Source organism: Sus scrofa, chromosome 7, assembly GCF_054392235.1.
Source record: "Sus scrofa isolate SSC_HxYL_T2T_F1_AM1 chromosome 7, Sscrofa_HxYL_maternal_Yorkshire_Landrace_v2.0, whole genome shotgun sequence".
Lineage (NCBI taxonomy): Eukaryota > Metazoa > Chordata > Mammalia > Artiodactyla > Suidae > Sus > Sus scrofa.
Window position 1 is genome coordinate 94181213 of NC_139389.1, and position 15798 is coordinate 94197010.

The 15798-nt window shown below is 41.2% G+C and overlaps 3 long non-coding RNA genes across 16 annotated transcripts in view; 2 read left to right on the plus strand and 1 right to left on the minus strand.

Annotated features, from left to right (window-relative positions):
* The window catches only part of LOC102160410 (uncharacterized), a 164867-nt gene that overhangs the window by 45042 nt on the left and 104027 nt on the right, over positions 1 to 15798 (plus strand). For 10 of the 14 annotated variants that reach the window (XR_014809264.1, XR_014809265.1, XR_014809280.1 and 7 more), the window contains 2 exons: positions 470 to 628; positions 1495 to 1571. This is a non-coding gene — a long non-coding RNA (uncharacterized LOC102160410). Of the gene's footprint in view, positions 1 to 469; positions 629 to 1347; positions 1572 to 15798 lie in introns of those variants that run through there. The other 4 variants (XR_014809285.1, XR_014809287.1, XR_014809273.1 and 1 more) reach the window with 1 other exon arrangement.
* The window catches only part of LOC146401780 (uncharacterized), a 300118-nt gene that overhangs the window by 20087 nt on the left and 264233 nt on the right, over positions 1 to 15798 (minus strand). The window lies entirely within an intron of this gene.
* Positions 2293 to 6053, plus strand: LOC146401781 (uncharacterized). The gene is made up of 2 exons (XR_014809296.1): positions 2293 to 3896; positions 4000 to 6053. It is a non-coding gene; the product is annotated as an uncharacterized LOC146401781 (long non-coding RNA).

Consider the following 15798-nt stretch of genomic DNA (forward strand, 5'->3'; position numbering starts at 1 on the left):
TCCCTAACTCTGGACTGGGTGTTCTGTTTAGCTTCATTCAAGTGCAAATGTTTGTTCTCAATATCTCATTTTTCTGTTACCTGTTTTCTCTTCTCCTGCCCCACCTTGGTTCTAACACTGTTCTATCAGCTACTTTACTCTTCCATGTTCCAAAATTTTTCTATACCTCCTGTGGTTCTAAAACTTTCCATCCATTCATCTCCCTTGGTATCACTTTATTGTTCCTTTCTGTGCATGGAAAAGACATCTTCTGTTTCCCCTCCTCACCTACTTGCAACTCCACTGCCATTTTTCAGACCAAAGCAACATCCCTGCTTTTCTTTGTCCTAGTCCTCACTTAATTGCTTGAAACACTCATTTTCATCTTGGCTGGCTCTTTTATGGCCACTGTATCTTGCCTTCTAAAACTGTATCTTATATTCTGTGTAGCTCACGCCTTTCTTTTCTGCTCTAACTTGTCTTATCCTAGGAGCCATTCACCCAGCACAGTGTCATGGGGCAATGGCCCTGGTGCAACCAATGGCTGGCATCTCCATCAATACAGCTTTGACATCCTAATGGCGAGGCCTTGCTCCACATCTGATGACTTTCAAATGGGATCTGCTGTTCAGCTGCTAACCTTTCTTGGGTAAGAGATTCTTAAAGCTTAACATCATCAAGGACACTTTTTTCTTTTTTCTGGTCTCCAAATACCATCCACTCTAAGCATTCACTCTTTAATCCCCAAATATTTTGGGCACCCTTTCTCCCCTTAGTACAAAAACAATTTGTATCCACTGTAGAAAACTTAGAAGGCATGGAGAAACAAAATAAGAAAACAAATGTTGTACCTTTAAATGCTGTCAATACATTGGTGCAGGTCCTATCTTTTTTCTCCACATTTATGGTTTTTATTTACAAAAAAATAATTATTCCTTATATGGGCAGTGTTTATCCCCAAACCGTTTGCTATTTTGTAGAATCAGCTGTTACAGAAATATAGCCCCTGGCCCCAGCTAAGTGGACCAGAGTGGACATCAGGCCCCACCTATGTTACACTGAGGTAAAGTGGGTTTGCAAGAACTGAGCAGAAGAGATAAAGGGTGAAAAGCAGAGGAACAGATGGCAGGAATCCAGGGGCGTTCCTTGTATCTGGCACTAATCATAGAGTGACTTTTGTGGGATATCCTTTATTCTCACCTCAAGTCCTTTTTTAGTGGTAGAGCAGCATTTGACAGATTCTAACATTTTCATCTAACAGTGCCTGAGCAAGATGACAATTTTTTGTAACCTGATTTTTTCACTTAGTAATAAGTTTTTTTCTGTATCATCCTATACCCTCCCCGATTATTATTTTGGTGACTACAGTGACCACAGTGGATGTTGAATATTTATGGGAGAAGTGGACAGTTCTGCTTAAGCTCTACATTTAAATAAGGACAGCGTTCAAATGCTTCTGCTGACATTTGTTTGCTGTGTGATTTGGGCCAATTATTTAAACACCCTGTGTCTCAGTCCTCATTTGTAGGATGAATAGAACAATGTGATTGATATAAGGAATCCAACATTCCAAGCACACAAGCTGCCACAAGGTAAGGATTCACCTATTGTTATTAATAATCATAATCATAAGTTCTCTGTTGTTATTTATATAACAGCCCTGTATTTTTCTTTTCTTTTTTTTTTGCTATTGATATATTTTTTTAATTTCCCCAAAATATTTTTTTCAACTGTACAGCATGGTGACCTAGTTACACACACATGTATACATTCTTTTTTCTCACATTATCATGCTCCATCATAAGTGACTAGACGGAGAGTTCCCAGTGCCACACAGCAGGATCTCATTGCTAATTTACTCCAAAGACAATAGTCTGCATCTGTTAACCTCAAGCTCCCAATCCATCCCACTCCCTCCCCGTCCCCCTTGGAAACCACAAGTCTCTTCTCCAAGTCCATTATTTTCTTTTCTGTGGAAAGGTTCATTTGTAGCCATATATTAGATTCCAGATATAAGTGATATCACATGGTATTTGTCTTTCTCTTTCTGAGTTACTTCACTCAGTATGAGAGTCTCTAGTTCCATCCATGTTGCTGCAAATGGCATTATTTTGTTCTTTTTTATGGCTGAGTAGTATTCCATTGTGTATATACACCACATCTTCCTAATCCAATCATCTGTGGATGGACATTTGGGTTGTTTCCATGTCTTGGCTGTTGTGAATAGTGCTGCAATGAACATGCGGGTGCATGTGTCTTTTTTAAGGAAAGTTTTTTCCGTATATATGCCCAGGAGTGGGATTGCTGGGTCATGTGGTAGTTCTACGTATAGTTTTCTAAGGTACCCCCACACTGTTCTCCATAGTGGTTGTACCAGTTTAACAAAGCTGCAGCAGACATACTTACAGCCAAATATTTATGCACAATTATTCTTTGAGAAAAAATGCCTAGAAGTTGCATCATCAGATCAAAGATTGTGGGCATCCAAAAAGTTAAAAAAACTCATTGTCTTTGCTTTCACTGAATCTTCTAAGTTGTCCACATCCTAGCCTTCACCATTTTCTTCTTCTTGTCTACAGTTTCAGAGACAATATGTCTCTTTCTGGTCCGGGATTTGCTCTATGGTCACCTTCCAATAAAATTAAGAGTGTCACATGTGACACTTGAGTTGGGGTTCTTTCAGGAAGATTTAACTCATTCATTAAATTATTCACTCACGTGCCAGGCACAGATTAATCATATATAGATAGATTAGGTTTATATTTTCAGCACTGACTCTAGTGTTGCTAACTATGGAGTGGGCTTTGGAGCTTTGTAGAATGAGTTCCAGACAGTTCTAAGGAAATCAGATATTGACCAAGGCTTATGATATCTATAAAATCTTTCCTCTTTAGAAAGAGGGACATTTAGAATAGGAACACTTTGATTCTTTTACCTACCTAGAAAGATCTCCCATCTGCACACTCTACCTTGGTTTTCAGGCTCAAGAAATATCAATGTAAAATTAACTGAGATGCCTTTTTTTTTTTTTTTTTTTTTTTTTCAGGGCCACACCTGTGGCATATGGAAGTTCCCTGGCTAGGGGTCGAATTGGAGCTGCAGCTGACAGCCTGTGCCATGGCCACAGCAATGCAGGATCTGAGCTGTGTCTGCAACCTGCACCATAACTCATGGCAATGCTGGATCCTTAACCCACTGAGTGAGAACATGGATCAAACCCATATCCTCAATGATACTAGTTGGGTTTATAACCTGCTGAGCCATGATGGGAATTCCAAGATGCTTTTTTGAGCCACTCACTATGCTGGGCACTGGAAAGACAAAGAAAATCCAACATGTCCCTTATCTTTCTTGGAGAAGTAGGAGTGGAAACAATTATTGGACAAAGTCATTTTTTTCAGAATAGAGAGGTTCTCCCATAAGGAAATCTCTGAGTAAGGTGACCCAAGAGGTCTGCACATAGTTGGTGATTTGGTCCCCAGAGGGTTTTGTTTGGTCTGAAGTTACAGTGTTAAAAAATTTTATTTTTATTTTTATTTTGTCTTTTTGCCATTTCTTGGGCTGCTCCCGCGGCATATGGAGGTTCCCAGACTAGGGGTCGAATCGGAGCTGTAGCTGCTGGCCTATGCCAGAGCCACAGCAACGTGGGATCTGAGCTGTGTCTGTAACCTACACCACAGCTTATGGCAATGCCAGATCCTTAACCCACTGAGCAAGGCCAGGGATTGAACCCGCAACCTCATGGTTCCTAGTCGGATTCGTTAACCACTGAGCCATGACGGGAACTCCCCATAGTGTTAGAAAATTTTAGTTGCCAACAATTTACAAATAGAGATTTCAGGTAAAAATGCAGGTTTCTTACTTTGAAAAAAATGGAAGTTTTGGAAATACTGGGCCCTCTTTTTGTCATGGCAACAGTGAGAAGTGGCTGACCCTTTGGCCAGGACATGGATTCTCCTTTTTGCCACAAAAAAATGGAAGTTTTGGAAATACTGGGCCCTCTTTATGTCATGGCAACAGTGAGAAGTGGCTGACCCTTTGGCCAGGACATGGATTCTCCTTTTTGCCACAGTCCCCACTATTCCCTACTGTTTACCTTATTCTGCTTTAGTTATCTCTGCCATCTGTTTGGGCCATGAGTTTATGATCACTGGCCTAGGAAAGGGAGCTCTTATTTTTTCACAGGATATTAGGGAAGATGCAGATAGATATGCTAGAGAGAGACCTGCACGGTCAGCAAGAATTTGCTATATAGATAGATGGAAGGTGAAGTATGGCTGGCAGAATAGCATGTGCAAAGGTACAGGGGCTGGAGCCCAGAAAACCTACTTGGATGATGACAAGCAGACAAGGATGGGAGGAGAGTTCGATATTTGAGGACGAGGATTGAGAGAAAGAAATGGAGAAGCAGGGAAGCACCATCTCCTGAGCAGCCTGGCACCCCAAAATAAGGACATTAGATTTTGTCCTGTAAAAACTGGATTTGAAGATTGATAGGAAAACAGCTAAAAGGGTTACTACATTTCTACCATGAGTGTCCTGACTTCATGGTGGCACCTCTCAAAGCTCGTTATGTGCAGACCTCATTACATCCTGACACCAAACCCATGAGACATGGACTTTGATCATCCTCACCCTATGGATGAAAAAATGCAAGTAGGAGGAGGCTGATTAAATGAATTCCCTAAGGTTACAACCAGAAAATGGCAAAGCAAGACATAGACTCAGGCCTAACTCTAGCACTTGCAACTTAACCCACATCTTCAATGGCATCAATGCTTTGGAACCACTATCCCAGGAGCAAAATCAGGGTTGTATTGGCAGTTGGAGGGGAGGCACTGAGAGAGTAGAGCTGTTGGAAGAGCACTGCAGTGGCTAGCAAGAGAGCAGAAGGTCTTTACTGGGGCAACACTGGTACATGCAGGGGAGAGGGTGGGTGTGGAAGACCCAGCAGAGGGTGAGTCAGCGGGATCCTCCTTCATGGAACCTGCCAGCCATAGGAGTTTTCTCTCCCTCTGAATTCTCAGAGCACACTGTGTCTCATCCCAGGGTGTGCTTTGGCCATGTCCCCATAACAACTGTACACATCTTCTCACATCTTATATATTTCAAGTCTCTAAAGGGCAGGAGGAATTATGCTTTATTTGCCTTAATGATTTTTTTTTTTTTTGCATTGCTGGGAGCAGGGCTTTCAAATTTGTCTTTTCCAGATAATTTCTCCTCATGCAGGCATTTTAGAAGTTCATGGTGAGTGAAACACTTTCTCTTTAAAAATATGAAAATAATTTCTTTACACCATCTACTTTTTGAAAAAATATCTGAGGGAAAGGAAGACTGGGAAGTTGTTTAAAAGCAGCAAACCCTTTAAGAGTCAATGTCACATTTATTGCTATAAAATATTTTTCTCTCTCTGTTAGACATCTGGTTCCCATTATATACAGTATTGGGTACTTGAGTTCACCAGCCATTTTGCATACCAAGCAGTGTGCCTGCAAGTCCCCACTGACATCCGCCAGTACGAATGTGCACCATGCAGTTCTTCACATTTACAGAAAATCCTTCTATCACCCACTTCCCTCTTACCAATATGCTGCTGAGGTTATTTTGTTCCTATATACCTTAAAGACCAAACTGCCTACCCCTGAGGAACCAAGAACTTTAAAACAACGGAGTCTTTGCTTCATGTCACTGTATGGTCCAACTGCCTATAATCTAGTACTGAAATCAATGAAACATCGAAATCTTAAGTCTATATTTCCTAATAACATTGACCCAGAAATGAGAAACACAATATGGAATGTTTGCTAATGAGTCATGAATTTCATTATAATTGCTTCCATATTCAGGATAGCTCCCTAAAACCATCTAATCTTGACATATCCTGCAACAATCCCATGTGTTGTAAATGATTTTGTTTTATTTCTTAGGTTACCCTTAAGGGCTTATTTTATGGTTCATTTCATTTTCTTAAAGAAAACCACATACATGCGCCCGGGCACACGCACGCATGCGCACGCACCCCACATACCGCGTACTAGAGGTTTTTGCCTCAGTCTGTACATTTTGAAACAAAATAATTACAGAACCAAAAGGAGCCCTCGTCATTTGGTTTGGAAATAAAAATAAACCCAGTTAGGAAGAAAGTTTAAGTACGGTCTGTTTTGGAGTTCTAATTCAGGTCTCCGAGAGTTAAAGTCAGAATGCAGCAATGCCCAGGCAAGTGGCCGTCTGTCCCTGCCCTCTCTGAACTTGAGAATCTCTAACTGAATGGATGGACACAAGTAGCATTTTGTACAGTGATAATGGAAAATTAAATACGACTTTTAAAAACTGCTCACATTATAAAGTGATCTATTAGCATTATACGACTTCAGCACTTAAAGTGACTGATTCTAATTGCACGATTTGGCCCATGGCAAGCATTAAAGAGCTGCAGAATCTTGCGGGTATTTTATCTCTTTGGGGATATTTTAAAGTGAATTTTCTTTGGAATAAAGCTTTGTTCCTGCCACACAAAAGATTGTGGTGGAAGAAAATCTCTCAGTTCTAATAGAACCAGAGATAATTATAGTTTCTTCCTCTTTGATTCATGAATCAATAAGGCAAATATTAAAAACATTCTTGCTTTTTCCCTCCCTTTTCTTTATGGAGTAAAACTCTGTCTTTATAGCTTGGGGCTGTTATCCCAAAGAGGTAAAGATGGTTGCTTCTGTGTGTAATGAGCTTTTCTAGCCATCAGAGAGGTGTTCTTTCTCTGCACCTGCTTATCGTACCATGGCCTTCTGAATCTTTTCTGGGCAAGCCCATGGGTTGCTCAGATGACATCATAGTGCCATACCTGAGGCTGAACTTGATTTAAACAGGTTATCACAAACCTATAGGGATGTCTAAGCTGGTGCTCTTCATAGATGAAAACCCTGTTAAAGGATTTTCAGTTTTCAGAAAAAAAAAGAATACAGGGGAATGTCATTCATTTTTTAATTTCACTTTATGTTTATGACATCGACAGGCTTTTTCATGACTTTCATCATTATGGACTCCATGAAGCTTATTAATCAAATAGTATTGGAAATCACAGCTCTTTATGCTGAGGAAGTTCTTGTGGAACTTCCAGTTCAAGCAGTTTAAGATAAACTGCAATTTTACCTTAATCTATGTACATATGGATTTCTGACTGGTGGTTCTCAGATCTCCCAATAGTAGAAAAATTGCCTGCTATGCTTCAGATTTGAAGTTATGACCGCCATTGTTATCCTGTCACTGACAGTGGGCTCTTGAACATGTAATTTGAAAACTGCAGGAACACTGTTGGAGTGTACACACTGACGATATTTACTTAAAACATCTTTTTTCTAAAACTGACATTTTTTGAAAAGGACAGTGCTAAAGAGAAGGAAGTTTAAAGGCACTCTGTCTTCCTGTGAGTTTTTCACTAACAATTCCCTCTAGCCTGTAATTGCTCTCTATCTTCCAAAACCTAGGATCCGCAGAATAGACAGAGATACTTATTACTGACTTGAATTAGGATAAAAGGAAAATAGAAGACCATAGCCATCAGCATTTTGTTTATGAAAATATCATTTTGAGGATATGCTTGAATCAGGCAAAAGTAATGCACCTCATTCCTCTCCCAGAATATTTTAAGAGCCAATGCGGCTGGAGTTCCCATCGTGGCTCAGTGGTTAACGAATCTGACTAGGAACCATGAGGTTGCAGGTTCGACCCCTAGCCTTGCTCAGTGGGTTAAGGATCTGGTGTTGCTGTGAGCTGTGGTGTAGGTTGCAGACACGGCTCAGATCCCACATTGCTGTGGCTGTGGCGTAGGCCGGTGGCTACAGCTCTGATTCGACCCCTAGCCTGGAAACCTCCATATGACTCAGGAGTGGCCCAAGAAATGGCAAAAAAGACAAAAAAAAAGAACCAATGTGGCTGGACCAAAGGAACAGTGTCCAGAAGTAGGGCATTATCTTTTTCATATGCCAATGTGGTGTGTGCAGCATCATTTAACCATTACATTTTTCTCAGCTATTCCAGAAATAGATATGAAAATTACAAGTATAAAGGCAAAAATATATAAAGATGGATAAAAGCAAAATAATTAAAACGTGTTTTTTCAGCCATTATAGTATTATTTTAAAACTGTTTTAAACTCACAAGAAGTTGTAAAAAGACTTCAGAGATATCCCCTGTTCAATTTTTCCAAAGATAACATCTTATGTTACCACAGTACCTTGTCAACATTAGGAAACTGATTCAATATTCTTAACCCAGGTATAGAAACTTATTTGGACTTCAGCAGCTTTTACATATATTTTTTTGGATGTGTATTAAAATATAGAAATTCATTAACTGCCGGTGTTAAGGGAACATCTTTCATCAATGAATACTGATTGTGTAAGGTTCTCAGATGATGTGGTTTTATACATCCTGTGGCTGACAAAAGAGAAGGTGGTGGAGTTCCCTTCGTGGCGCAGTGGAAACGAATCTGACTAGTGTCCATGAGGATGCAGGTTCGATCCCTGTCCTCCAACAGCGGGTTAAGGGTCTGGCATTGCTGTGAACTGTGAACCTTGCAGACGGGGCTCGGATCTGGATTGCTGTGGCATTGGCATAGGCCAATGGCTGCAGCTCTGATTTGACCCCTAGCTTGGGAACCTCCATGTGCCATGGGTGCGGCACTAAAAAGACAATAAAAAAAAAAGAGAGAGAGAGCGAGAGAAGGTGGAGTTGTTTACATTAATGAAGATTTTTTGTTGGCTTTTTAGGGCCACACCTGCAGCATATGGAGGTTCCCAGGCTAGGGGTCCAATCGGAGTTATAGCTGCCGGCCACAGCCACAGCAATGCGGGATCCGAGCCATAACTGTTGACCTACACCACAGCTCATGGTAACACCGAATCCTTAACTCACTGAGCAAGGCCAGGGATTGAACCCGAAATCTCATGGTTCCTAGTTGGATTCGTTTCTGTTGCACCGTGATGGGAACCCCTTTTTTTTTTTTTTTTTTTTGCCTTGAAGATCCTTTATATGAATTGCTTTGTCCCTACCTTAATAATTGAACAATTAATCCTATATCCAGTGCCAACTGAAGATACAAAGATGATGCTATTGCTGTCAAAGAACTCGCAAAGGGAAATTGAAATAAAAATCAACTATGACAACACCGTGATGTAGACCAGAGCACAAATGAAACAAACCAACATTACTATGTACCTCCAAGTGTCCAGCACTGCACCAGGCATTAGTGATTAAGTGATGACTAAGATACATGCTCTCCTGCTCTATGGATCTTATTGCTGCATGGAGGAGACAGGCCCTTAAGAAACACTGACAGCAAAGTGCTCTAACAAGGGGGTTCAGAGCAGATAGGTCCTGACCAGGTCAAAGGGTGCAGGACAGTGACTCAGGAGCACGTCATGTACCCACAGTGAGTATTCCAAGATGTTGAGAGTGACTGCTTATGGGATCTTTGGACCAGCTCCTATTCTATTTCATTCAGAGTCTGGGTAGCATCTCTAGCTCTGCTGCAGCATTTGAAGATAGCTTGCTCCACAAGAGCAGTCATTGTTGCTTAGAACTGACCCAAAAAGTCAGTCTTTGATATCACACCTCATAAGCCAGATCTTCCCACCAGCACTAGTGGGTCTGATGTGAGGCTCACACAGGATATAGGTTGGAGAGGGCTTTGTTTTCTAGCAGTAAAGGGGAAGTGGCTCCCTAGAGCATGGTTTGTAGCCTGAGCTAGAAAACAAAACCATTTTATGTTTCTTTCTTTACAAATTGAGGCGCGTTATCCAAACTGTGATGACGCTGTCACCAAGTCACCAGCTTATTACAAATATGATCAGGGGTGCCAACTGCTTAGAAACTCTCAATTGCTTTGCATTAGCTTTAAGGTAGCGTCCAAAATTCTTACTATGGTCTCAGGAGTTCCCGTCGTGGCTCAGTGGTTAACGAATCCAACTAGGAACCACGAGGTTGTGGGTTCAATCCCTGGCCTTGCTTAGTGGGTTAAGGATCTGACATTGCCATGAGCTGTGGTGTAGGTCGCAGACGCGGCTCGGATCCTGAGTTGCTGTAGCTCTGGTGTAGGCTGGCAGCTACAGCACCAAATGGACCCCTAGCCTGGAACCTCCATATGCCGAGGGAGTGGCCCAAGAAGTGGCAAAAAGACAAAAACAACAACAACAAAACAAAAACAAAATTCTTACTATGGTCTGGGGGGCCCTACATGATCTGGTCTACATCCCATATCTTCAGCCTCATCACCTTGCACGTTACTTCCAGACCTAGTGGGCCTGTCTTTGGCCTATTCAGTGATCCTTTAACTTGCTAATTTACATTACACTCCTGGGCCTTCGCGCATTCTGCTTCTAGAAGTGCTTTCCTTCCCTTCTCTGTCACTTCATTTATAACCTCATTCTTTGGGCTTCTATGGTAAGACTTATATTGAAGCACTTGTCTGTATCAAGATCCCACTATGAGTCCCATTTTATTCCTACTTATACTCCCTGCATGTATTGTAGTTATGCTATCTTCTCTTCAATGGCATGATTATTTATTTGTTTTCACCACTAAATTGTCAGTTCCATAAGGGTAGGATGACGTCTATTTTGTGACTCTATCTTCAAGGCTCAATAAGTATTTATTTAATGGATTATTTTATTTTATTTCACTTTATTGCTTTTTAGGGCTGTACCTGTGGCATATGGAATTTCTCTGGCTAGGGGACGAATCAGACCTGTAGCTGCTGGCCTAAGCCACAGCCACAGCAACACGGGATCTGAGCTGTGTCTGTGGCCTACACCACAGCTCATGGCAACACCGAATCCTTAACCCACTGAGGGAGGCCAGAGATCAAACCTGAATCCTCATGGATACTAGTTGGGTTTGTTACTGCTGAGCCACAATGGGAACTTCCTTCATGAATTATTGAATAAAAATGAATGACTAAATGAAATAATGACACTTTCCCTCATTTCTCCTATAAGTTCAGATAATGTCAGACTGGAACATTTTTGGGAGCATTTGTTTTGGGCTAATTTCTGGTGCTTTCTCTTTTGTACAGTTCAGGCAGGAATTGTTTTTCATAGGAAATCATGGCTGACGTGATTCTGTCTCTGATTTTTGCCTACTGCGGGGGCTTCTGCTTTGGATATTTTATCTGATATAGTTGTCATTTCAAGGCCACTTCTACAAGTGGTGAACCCTGGGTCAGCTGCCTGTTCCTCATTAAAGTGGTGGCCATTCCTTTTCCAAGAACAGACCAGAACGGCTTTGCTAATCCTAGAGCTCTGAGTATGGGGGGATCTTGTATGTGGGGGATCTTGTATGTGGGGATCTTGAGGGTGGAAGGCACTTCAACAGGTAAGTCCAGCACATCCTTGAAAGAGTTTATATTGCTGGATTCTGGCTCCAAATCCTGTCTTCACTGGTTTCAAGATGGGAGAGGCCATTACTTGGATGAAGGAGATTCATTTGTGGAGATCAAATCAAAGAGGTATTTGGAACAGGGGTAGAGATAGAAGTCAGGGACCATTTCCAAAGAGAAGTGATCTTTGTGCTGATTCTAGATCGATGGTTGAGTTAGCTCCATGGGAATGTGTGACAAGGGGTAAGGGTGGGGCAGAGGGCATGTGCAAAGGTCTTGGAGAGATGTTTGGTGAAAAGCTGAACCAAATCTCTAGAAAATTTAGGTAGTGACCCTTAAAAAGGTTGGTCCTCGCCCTATATCTCAGATTTGAATTAGCTAGGTAACTGCTTCAATTTCGTGGCTGATATTTTCCTAGTTTGATCTATAACCAAACATAGATTATTTGTCTTAAATTTAGGTAGGGAAATAAGAATGCCATGTGAATTATATTCCTTTCTTAGTAGCTGTTTATCAAGGGGTATGTGTGTGTGTGTTTACACTCATTTTTTTGGTCTTGCCCAGGCATAAATAAAGATTGCTGGGCTTGTTTATGGTAAGAGCTATGAGATTCCAGATTGCTGCTAATGGTGACTTTGTAGCTAGCAAAGAGGAGCAGGACCTGCAAGAAGGAGCTCAAATTTTGAAGTTCATGGCCTGGGGACAAGGATCAACTTTGCATTTACTGACTTATGACTTTAGACAAGTGACTTAACCTCTCTAAGCCTCAATTATTTCCCCCCCCCCCCGCCTTGGGGTTATAATAAAATTATTTGCCTCATTTATCTCATAGGATTATTTATATGATGTAGTTTATATGAAAGAACTGCAAAAATTATGAAGCTCTTGGTAAATATGAGTCATTATGGTTATAGAATAAATGTACCCTTAAAAAAATGTGACAGGATTCCTGTTGTGTCTTAGCAATAACAAAGCTGACTAGTATCCATGAGGATGTGGGTTTGATCCCTGGTCTCGCTCAGTGGGTTGGGTATCTGGCGTTGCTGTGAGCTGTGATGTAGGTCACAGATGGGGCTCGGATCTGGCTTGCTGTGGCTGTGGCTGTGGCCAGCAGCTGCAGCTCCAATTGGAGCCCTAGCTGGGGAACTTCCATATGCCTCAGGTGCGGCCCTAAAAAGCAAAAAAAAAAAAAAAAAAAAAAAAAAAAAGGGACAAGTTTCAGCAAGTAAGTGCTGTACGTGCGGAGGAGATCTTCCCATGCTCCGTGTCACTTAAAAGTTTACATTAGTATATTTCCAATACGGCAGCAACACCGCCAGTAGACAGTCAGACGTTTTGAAGAGAAATGAAAATGAAAGTTTATTATGTTGCAGGTTTATGATTTACACAACAGTTCAATGTTGTAAAAATTAAGGAGAAAATGAGCCCCCACATAATGACTGGTAAGAACTTTTGATTTTTAGCAAGAAAGGTATCAAGTGAATTTTTCTGAAATATTTCTGCGTGGCTCACTTTGTGTTATTGTTGGAAATTATATAACATTAGAAACGCTTTCCAGGATATAGTAATAAACTTTCCCTCAAGGTTTTTATTTAACCAGGAACTTGGAGGAAGTGCAAACACATTTTGTGTAACAGTAGACTATCTCGGACATTTGTTTTAAAATATGACAAAACTAAACATGCAGATCCAAGTCAGTATTAAAAAATTGAGTGAGATCTTTTGCTATAAAAGTAATTTTCCAAAAAAGCAAAGAGGGTTCACATTAAAGAGGAGAGGGTTGGAATTATTTAAACTACAGAAGCCCAGGAAGTGTTCAGTGGGTAACACAACCTAGGTTACTGATGAGAGGCAAGGAATTGAAATGCAGAATTGAAAAAGTAATCAACATCTTGTTAAGTAACCCACCATTAACCATTTTAGACTAAGGTTGATTTTTATTTTTATTTTTTTCCGCTTTATTTTGTTTTCTTCTTCTTTTCTGTCTTGCCAGTTGGGACACCTGGGTGAGGATGCAGGTTCAATCCCTAGCCTTCCTCAGTGGGTCCGGAATCCGGCAAGCCGTGAGCTATGGTGTAGGCAGCAAACGCAGCTTGGATTCTGTTGCTGTGGCTGTGGTGTAGGCTGGCAGCTGTAGCTCCAATTTGATCCCTGGCCTGGGAACTTCCATATGCCGTGGGTGCAGCCCTAAAAAGCAAGAAAAAAATTTGCATATGAAGAACACAAACACCTTTGGAAATGCAGCAACTATAGGTGATTGCGTTCGCTGGCTTGTTGGTCAAAACCTGTGTAAGCTGATGCACATAGGAAGCCGAAGAATGTTTTCTTTCTTTCCTTTTTTTTCTTTTTATGGCCACACCTGCGGCATGTGGAAATTACCGGGCTAAGGGTCAAATGGAGCAATGCTGGATCCTTAATCCACTGACAGAGGCTAGGGATGAAACCTGCATCCTCACAGACCCTATGTCAGGTCCTTAACTTGCTGAGCCACAGTGGGAACCCATGAAGAATGTTTTCTTGACAACAGATGATTTCAAAGTTTTGGATCTTGAAATGACAAGACTTTTTTGGTGGGGAGATGGCTGCCATCCACTTAAACATGGCTCTGTCATACCCCTGCAGGGTTAGCTTTAACCACCCAAGAAGAGAGACAGTTGGTGGTCCAAAATGAATCAGGGGAGGTGAAGCACACATTATGGTCTTACTGGCACAAAGTCACCACAAGACACTTAGCCAAAGTGCCCTGGGGTCTTCCTTGATTCTCAGTGTTGCCGTGTGTGTGTACCTTGTCACCATATCCACCCCAGAGCCGCCCAGCAGCTGAATGGCTCTTGAATGTCAGAATCCTGCTCTCACCACCACTTGGAAAATTTCTTTTTCTCCTCTTGAGTGGAGAGTCCTTTCCACGGGGGTTAACCCGCAGCTAGGGGTTGCTTACCTCAAGCCTCAGAATGCACACACTGCATCTTTAAGAAATAGTTTACTTGTGAATCAGTAAACGTACCAGACAAAGCAGCCATTACTTATGCATTCCTGCATACCCGGCAAGGTGAAAATAATAGAATAAACATCATATACTTCATTATGATATCGGTTTACACTTCCAGGGTACACAAAAAGAGGCCATTTCATCAAGCTAATTGCCTGAAAGTAAAAGAGAGAGAACTTTAGCTATTAGTCTATTATGGGGCTTTTTTCTTAATCACAAATAGGGGCCGTGTGTCCCTGGGGGGATGTGTATTCTAATTTACAATTGAACTACAGATCAGAGCAATCAATCTTGGGCAGCACTTTTACAGTGTAATTGCTGCAACATAACAAATAAAAAAAAAAAAAAAAAAAAAGGGGGAAGAAGAAGAAGGCCCGAGCTTCAGCTTGAGGTGGAGATATTTCCAGGCACTAGTTCAGGGTGGGAGGGAGAGAAGAAACGCCATAGACATGAATATGCAATGAGGGCTCATTAGCGGCCTAGTGTTGCCATGACGAATGGCATTATCCCCGGCCTGGTGCTGCCTAAACATGAATTTTATAACGACCCATTTATCATGACTTGTCATGGGCTTCGTACTGTACTTTCTTCCAGCTCACACACCTTTCCTTATTCTGGCGGCGGAAATCTTCCCTTTTATTATTATTGTTTCCTTTTGTATTGATTTTTGGCTCTTTGCAGCAAGTGTTCACACATGGCCCCATGCTGATGAGTGATTTGTGACTTCAAAGTTTGAGGCACTAAAACCTGAGGACACCTCCCATTGCCTCTGTAGTCATATCATTGAGAAAAAAGTCAGACAAAACTTTTACGGAAATTTCTCAATGTGTGAGCATTTTTTCTTTCTTTTTACTGTAACAACACTGCAGATTTTTAAAAACTTAAAATTAACCAAGATGTCTGCCTTTCGTTTATTTTATGCCTTTTTTTGTACTTCAAGGATGTTTCTGTGTCTTAAAAGTAGAGCTCAAAATTTTGAGGGTTTTTTCACCAAAATCTTAAGAGCCATGGCAAAAAAAAAGTGTTAGATTAAAATGCTTGAAAGAGTTGTAGTGCTTAGCATTTTACAAGCTGATTTCTCATTTAGAAACCCTCTTCTGTTGCAGGGAAGAAAGTTGGCTTGTTCTTTGATGACAGTTTCTTATGACTCACATTTTGCTAATAGCAAAAAACCATGAAAACCCTCTCCCTTGATAGAAGCCATGAGATTTGTTTGAATATTTAGTGGCCACAAAATTGATATATGCAAACGTTTGAGTCTTGAACCCATTGGCCAGGAGGGTGGGTGAGTCTATCAGAATTAAGTGCATCAGTGGGTCAGGAATATGGTTCTAGACTGGCAGAAGTGACCTACTGTAATAGACACCCAATCAACGGGATCTATGATTAATTGATTTAGTTGCCAAAGAGAGTATTCTTAAAAGTATTTCTCCATTCAGCTGGATGAAATGCAGGAAGG